This window comes from Sardina pilchardus, chromosome 1 (genome assembly GCF_963854185.1).
Source record: "Sardina pilchardus chromosome 1, fSarPil1.1, whole genome shotgun sequence".
NCBI classification, from domain to species: Eukaryota; Metazoa; Chordata; class Actinopteri; order Clupeiformes; family Clupeidae; genus Sardina; species Sardina pilchardus.
Window position 1 is genome coordinate 40,962,813 of NC_084994.1, and position 8,775 is coordinate 40,971,587.

Genomic DNA, 8,775 nt, shown 5'->3' on the forward strand with positions numbered 1-8,775 from the left:
GTGCAAAATGTAAAATGAATTGAAATCGAAGGGATACCTTTTCATGTGTGATTTCTGGAACAATTGTAGGCTAGCCTACTGAACGTTTAGATACTGTTATGCACGTCATGTTATGCTGTTTGGTTAAATAGGTACGAAACACACTTGTTATTGAATTAATGTGCTACAATGCAGGCCTGTTTACTAGTCTTATTTACAACAGTGGTTTGTTTTAAACTACATCATAGCAATTTATTTAGTCAGTAATGCATGCTCATTATAATGAGTAATGAAAGTTATTTTTATTGCACACAAAATTCCGCGATGTCTCCCGCGACCCAGCTAACAATTTCTGGTTAGGAGAACGTTTTTAGAACGTTTTTTTCCTGGTTAGGAAAACGTTGCCTGAAAGTTGCGAAAGTTGCCACAAGGTTCCCCAGGAAAGTTTTCTTGACGAAAATACTACGTTTTTTTCTGGTTGTTTATTTTGGTTAGCAGAACGTTCTCCTACCCTTTAGGGAACTTTACTATATTTGGTTGCATTAACGTTCCCCTAACCTCCCAGCAACAAAGTGTAAAGGGGGAAAAAATATGTAGAATTATAGTGACATCGAGGCATATGGCTCCGCTGTACACTTGCCGTCTGCGGCGACAGCCTATCTGCAACCTGGGAGAGCGAACGTCTCTGATGACTAAGGCAATGACATTATACATGCATGACAATTCACTTACCATTAGCTGCTTGCTGAACTGCGACGAATACGGCTTGTTACTATGTTCAAGTGTCAGCTAAGTATTTAAATGCGGTTAGGTCTAATACTTTCTTGTCTACGGTGTCTTTTCCTAATAAACGATTAGTCAGATCAAAACATAAGCAGAGCAGGCGCTAGCCTAACACACTGTTTCAACATTCAAAACAGGCTGTTTTTATTGCATCGTATGCCATTAAAAGTCCTCGGTTCAGAATTATGATGGATTTAGGTTTATTTTGTTTTAAATTGGGACTGGGAATTGTGGGATAGGCTGAGTGAACAGCACAGTAACCTAGGCTATAACTTGGACGTGTTAATATAAAACAATTCTCCCCCGGGAACATTGTGCTGTTTAAGATGCAGTCTCAACGTTTGAGAAAGAATTCATTGAGTCCTCATGAGAGTCCTCATCATCATATTTTCATAACAAATAAAGCTTTAAAAACATGAATGCATTTCAGGTGCCACTCTAATCGATTATGGATTAATCCAAAACTATTCGTCAGATTAGTTAGCATGAAGTCGTTGTGTGCCTGCCTGGGACTATGGCTATAGCTAGCTCTTCCACCCGGTTTACCCTATACAGTGTTTTTTTAAAGCCTGTTGGACTTAATGGAACAAGTGCATGGAGATGTGAAGAATGTGATCGATACCATACAGCCAGCCTACGTGAGTAACTTTATCTCTGTGTTATCCAAATGTCTTAAAGTTAGCGAGGTTGAGTCTGCTAAAACACCAACACCCCAGAACTCACGGACCCGAGATGGAAGTTTCTCAACCTAGCTTCGCTGGCCCCTTTAGCTGACGGGCTGTCTGGTCGGCCGAATATCAATCCAACAGAGGGGGGAAGAATAGAATAGGGCTATATGTCGATTTTGCAACAAATTATTCCGACTTTGCAGTGTGGCTGCTGGCCGTGTTCAATTGGAAACTCATAGAAACTCTGGGGCGATTTTCATCAATCAACCCCACGCACATAACCAGAGAATACCGATATGGTTATACAAATAAGATACCTAAAAACAACTAAGTAGCAACGTTGTGTGAAAAGAGAAATGCAACCAGAATATAACGTTTTTTTCTTTAGTTGTAATAACGTTCGGGAAACTTTGATAACCTGGAGCTAACGTTCTCTCCAGGGTATTAGAAGGTTACTGATAAACTAACCACAGGAGAACCAGCGGCTAACGTTATTTGCTTGCTGGGATTCAACCAGAATATAACGTTTTTTTCTTTAGTTGTAAAAACGTTAGGGGAACGTTATTTGTTTTGACAACCTGGAGATAACGTTCTCTAAACGTTATTAGTAGGTTGCTGAAAAACGAACCATAGGGGAACCAAAAGCTAACGTTAGTGAAAGTTAGCAGAACGTTAATTGTTTGCTGGGGAGTCACGTCAGGCAAACTGCAGCAGGACTGGGCCGTCGTCTCCCGGTAAAAATTTCAAGTTCACGTTGACATATGAAGCCAGTTTAGGCTGGCTTTACACGACAACGCTCCCGGGTGAAACCGACAAAATATTTTATCAGATGTGCCTTTCGTTTAGACGGAGACAGCGTTTTTGGGGCTTGAAAACGCAAAAAAATGAACCCACCCTCCAGAGTGGAAATCTTAAAAACGCTCTACCGTCGCGTTCCCGTCTAAAGGGTTGACAACGCAAAAGTGTGCTCTGAGCTGCTCACGCTGGCTATCCTCGCATACGCGTTGACGTCATATACATGTGTAGTACAGCCAAAAAATAACAAACATGTCAATTATTTCCATCAGTCAGACATTCAAGTGGCCTTAGCTGCTTTGATAGCTATTCAGGAGTCCTTTCAGCAAATAAGCAGAGTAATTAGGCTACTGATATATCAGAACAGAGAAGGCGAATTAAATACTTGTGATCCAACGTCGTTTGCAACAATAGCTCGACCTCCTCGTCTGTCCAGACAAAGTTGTCTGTCTTGCCTCGGTTCTTAGCCATGCTTTGGTTTTTGACGGTGGGCTATTTTCTTTTAAGTCTTATGGCTATTTCGCGCTACTACGGAGAAAAGTAGAAGGAAGTTTCAACGCATGCGCGCGCTCTTGGTGTTGTTGTTTGGCAGTGCTCCACAGTATCACCTAGCCACCTGGCATGCATACTACATCAAATTTCACACACTTTTGCGTCACCGTGTGCATGCAGATAGACCTCTGAAGTTCGCCTACAAAAAGGATCCAAAGCTGCCATCTTTGCCCATATAAGGAGATCCGGGAGTTAATTGAAGCTAACTGCCTATGGCAAGTTGCATTGTAAGTTAGCTCTGCGGTAGCGAAGATCAAAGTGTGCCATCTTCCTACCGAAGATCACAGTATGCACTTGAAGGCAGAGGACAAAACTTTGTAGCGCAAAACGTCTGCATTTCCAATTTCTTCGTCCCCGTGAGAGTTTGACAGGTGCGATAATTCAAAATCCCCATGTTATTTTCCCATAGAAAAAATCTTGAGATACCGGATCTCCTTATTTGGGCAAAGATGGTGGCTTTTTTGTAGGCGAACTTCAGAGGTCTATTTCCACCCTAAGACGCTCGTCTAAACGCGAAATAAAAAGAGGGAACGCAACGCCACTTTTGCAGATTGTGTTCAGATCGTTGTCGTGTAAAGCTAGCCTTAGTCAGCTGGGAGATTTACGGTGAAATACTGCGGGTGGACGGCTAGAAAGGGTAAAATACAGGACTCCCCCGGCCAAAAATGGAGACGGGTCGTGTCAAGCTAAACAAGATGAATGAACTGCTCTAAGGTAAATTCTCGTAAATACGTTCAGTTGTGTCAAGCAAAACTTAATGAATAAACGGCTCGGAGGTCATTCTCGTAAATACGTTCAGCGGTTTAAAGAGAAATAAGACGAATAAACGGCTCTGAGGTCAATTCTCCGAGGTGGCTTTAAAATTTCGCGGCATGCGTCGGTCATTGTGTTCGCGTCACATGTAAACATCCGGGGTCAAAGGACAGGCAAAATGGCTGCCCAGTACGTCCGAATTGTATGCCTACTACTCGCTCGCATACATAAATAACGTACTAAATTGACGGTTGAGTAGTACGTTCTAAACGAAGCTAGTATGTACTGACTATTCGGATGCAGCCTCTGTCTCCCGCTCCGTGTGTGTGTGTGTTCCACCCCTCTCCCCCCACCAGATCCCGCCCATTAAGCAATCTGATAGGCAGAGAGGGGTAGCTGACAGTTCACTTGTCCTATGACATTTCTTATCTCAGCTATCACGTTAGGTTTCCCCCACCATGAAAACTACAGTTCCTCTCACACAAACCACAAAGTAAACAAAGTAGCAAAATGCTAACGGTTCATATAGGGAGAATACCTTATAAAATGCTAACGGTTCATATAAGGAGAATACCTTATATAAAAATGAGTAAGCTAGTAGCTAGAGGGTTGTGAATTAACCCTGGGCTACATATACAGTGAGGAGAAAATGTATTTGATACCATGCTAAAGTTGCCTAAAAAGAGGAATATAAAATCATCATTTGACAATTGATCTTAATTTCTTAATTCAAAAACTGAGTAAAAATAAAACCGCTAAGTACCCCAATTTTCTTTGTGATCGAAGAATGTTTCGTAAATAAATAAATGTTCTTCCTAAATGCTAGGGGGAAGGAAGTATTTGACCCCCAATGTAACCATATGGGAATTTAACACATAGGGTTAACATAGGGGCAGGCACATTTTTATTTTTTAAGGCCAGCTATTTCATGGATTCAGGATATTGTGCATCCTGATAAAGTTCCCTTGGCCGTTTGAATTAAAATAGCCCCACATCATTATACACCTTTCACCATAACTAGAGATTGCCATGGTGCTTTTTCCAGTAGGCCTATTAGCCTGTTTGATGCTCATTGAGCTCAATGCAAATCAAACAGGCTAATAGGCCTACTGGAAAAAGCACCATGCCAATCTCTAGCTATGGTCAAGGGAATGTGATGATGTGGGGCTATTTTAATTCCAAAGGCCAAGGGAAATTTATCGGGATGCATAATATCCTAGATCCATGAAATAGCTGGCCTTTAAAAATAAAAATCTGCCTGCCCCTATGTGTTAAATTCCCATAGGGTTACATAGGGGGTCAAATACTTCCTTCCCCTAGCATTTAAGGAAAACATTTATCTATTTACGATACATTCTTCAATCACAAAGAAAATTGGTGTCCTTGGCGGTTTGATTTTTACTCATTTTTTGAATTAAGGCATTAAGATCAATTGTCAAATGATGATTTTATATTCCTGTTTTAGCATTGTATCAAATACATGTGCTCCTCACTGTATATAGGAATAATTATGATTGGTGAGTATGTTGGTGAGTCAATATCTCAACTTTTGTCTTACTATAATCAGATTTGGATTTGGAAGTTGATGCAGGGCATGAGAATCAGATTAAAGTGACCTGCAGCACCTCCTGCAGTTTGGGCTCTGACTCTGAGTATGTCTGGTACAAGAATGGACAGCGCCTACAAGGCAAAACCACAGCCTCCATACTAGTGCGAGAAGTGGCCACTTACTCTTGCGCTGTGAGACGCTATGAACACTCCCCTGCAATGTGTAAGTGCAGAACATATTTAGCCAATTAGTTAGAACAGAGATTAGATTCAACTTCACTGTGAATGTGCAGAGTACAAGTCATACATCGCAATGCAGTGTGCGTCGAACCAGTGCAAAAAAGCAGAGAAGTGCAAGGGGTGCAGAGACAGGGCAGGATATATAGTGCAGTGTAGACAGTAGTAAACAGCTGGTTTACAAGAGGTGATTTACATGAATTAAATATAAAGATGTGCAGTGTATTAGCACTAACCTTATCAGAGTAGTAATTAGTAATAGATATACAGTAGTGTATTAACAGAATGTATTATAAGATATGAATAATAAATATATGGATATTTAGAATAAACCATATAGACCGATATGTACAGTATGTACAGCTATGTGGTAACAGTACCATTGTAGTGCAGAAACTGTACATTATAAGAGTTGTAAGATAATAACTGTCAGTTAACTTCCTATGTGCTGAAGAAAATTATCTACAGAATAAACGGCTGTCGGATGTGAATATTTTAAATGGTTGTGGCACAAAAAGTCACCAAACAGACCTTTTAGACATTAGAGACATAACAGACCTTCTAAACATTATTGTTTCCCATGCTTTCTTTTGTTAAACAATAAATTGTTCATGTTTTAACAGACAGACCAACACATGTCTCAGTTTCCATCAGTCCTTCTGATGGAATGAAGGAGGGAACTTCAGTGACTCTGACCTACAGCAGTGATGCCAACCCACCAGTGCACACCTACACCTGGGGCCCGTTGCACAAAAGCAGAATTAAGACATCCGGGGGGGTATTCCATCAACCTCGCTAAACAAGGCGGCGCTCAACAGAAATAGCCTGGCTTGAACTAGTGTAGACTTCCACTTGAAGCTAAAGCCGTTCCATTAACTCAAGTTAGCTGCATCTTGCCCTCGTTTATTCAAACGAGGCTAAAATCAGCTTCATGTCTGCTCGTGCACGAGGTAGAAAAGTAGACCAAAACCATAGATTGACGAAAAGACGATACATGTCGTAAAATTAAGGCAAACTAGAAGATTTCAGTTCGATTTACAAGCGCCATCTACAGGATTTCCATCGGAAGTAATCAAATTGAACACGAGAGAAAACATACAGTAGTTGCCTAAAAAGGAGAATAACGAAATCGTAGGCCTAGGCCTACTGTAAATCGCTTAACAGTAATTATGATGGTTTGAATTGGGACTTTGATTGTCTTCACTCTGAACAAAACGAGTGAATAAGTAGCCTAGGCTATTTAAACTCAAAACAACTTTGGCAGCTATTCAACATTAAAGATAACCTACGTTCTATTAAAAGGGTTCACTCTAAAATATTTTTTCGGTGGTCATAAAATAAATTAGTATTGTCCTGGGAGTATTGGGAGAAAACCTATTGTCTCCCATAAGCATTAGTTCTGCCAAAGTGTTTGTGAAATATCTGAAATGCAATATTGGCTTTCAATATGTCATTTCATATTTAATTTGTGTAATACAGTTGGTTTGATATCTGAACTATAGGCCTAATCAATAGACTAGCCTATATGAAGCGGTTTTAATTATTATAGCCTTTACAGAATTAGGCAGGCTGGCTTGCCTCATCACTGACAGCCTGCCTACTGTCACTGAACAAGCTACTGTACATGACCCTTTATCAATAGTGATGCCTTTCATTAAAGAGTATAACTAAACATGGCAATATTAATGTGTTAACATAGCCTATGTAAATTCATCGCATGGGAACCGAACCCGAGAACACGCAAAACAGATCTCGGCTGATATCCTGTCACGCTGCGCATGACACCACGCAAGTTGTGCTTTGAGCAGAGCCGCAAGATTCCTTGGACCACACACAGATCAAGTTCAAACAATGTAAGTTGCATAATTTTCAGAAATTCTTTGAAACTAGCGAATAGGTAGCCTTAATCAATGCTTGCAACACTGTCGGAAAACAGTTTCTCCTTCTATTTTTTAAGTTGTAGGCTACAGGTGACGAAAGCACAGGTTGACGGAACCAATGGTTTGGGACTCGTTTTCCGAATGGTGTTTTTTTTTGCAACACAGATTAATTTAGCTCGGCAGTTAGCCTGCCACCGACCAGGTTAGTTCAGAAGCATATGTTACCCCAGCAACTCAGCTGAGATTCCTGTTAGCGGGAGTAATGGAACCAAACTCTCTCTAAAATTAGCGAGGCTTATCAAAGTTAGCCGCGATTTACGGTTAGCTCGCTTGATGGAATACCCCCCGGGATAAGTTACTGAGCCGCGATCACTGAATCCTAAACAAGAGCATACCGGCTGAATTGGTTGCACAAAGACCAATCCAGGATAAGCAGACACGGATTCATCAAGCCAGGTGTAAGTTATTCGGTGTATGTGCGCGTTCTCGTTTCTCCCCAAATAACTCGCGGTTGGAATAAAAAAAGTCCCGAAAAATAGCGTCTTGCACACAAAGTGAACAACCGCTTTTGATATAGACTAACAACGAGGTAAAGTTTTACTTTTTTGGATGGGGGATCATGATTATTTCTGTTACATAGCGGGAGTAGGTGTGGCAGATCAACTGAATGCAAATTTACGTATGCACCCACGTGTGAGAGCTTCCTTGTCTCGGCACGCAACGTCATTAAGGAAGCGCTTTGCCACCGCAAAGATGCACAAAGTATCTTAATTTGTCTTAAAAGCCGAATTAGTTGAAAACACCGTCGAAAAATGTCCCCTCCACTTCCAATCAACTACTACAGCAGCCTATTCATCAAACATCTGTCAAAAAAGAAGCAAACAACGAGTAGGCTATGTTATTAATTATAAGGCCACCATAATTTAAATGACATCCATATGGTGTTAGGCAGACATTCTGCTGTGTTTTGCGAGTAAATGCATGTAGCAAATACTATATTATGGAATCTACAGCTCTTTAAAAAAAATCACGTGGAGGTCTCATTTGAATGACAGCTAGCTGAACCAATCAGATAATGTAATTACCATTAGAATCAACTTATCTTGGATGTTAGCCTGGTCAGGAGCAGGCTAGCTCCACAGAATAAATCGCCATGGTAACTTATACCATAACATATCCTGCTGCCCCCTATCCCGCTTTTGTGCAACTGGATCACGGATAAATTGAGCCAGGATAACCAAGATATCCCGGGTTAATCCCTTATCCTAGTTTTGTGCAATAGGCCCCTGGTATATGAAGAGTGGAGTTGAATCTCTTGTTAGGGGCACAGGGGAGAGCATCAGCTTCAATGTGACCTCTGATACCAGTGGACTTTACTACTGTGAGGCACAGAATGAACTTGGCTCTCAGAACTCTAGTGAAGTTGTTGTTCCTAATTCTAAAGGTTAGTTCTCAGACACATTGAAAAGCCGTTGTTGCTTGATTGACTTATGTGTCATCATGTCAGTCTGTTGTTAAATATGATGAATGCTATTATGATTATGATGATGACAAATAGTATGTTTATGTGCCAACTCTGT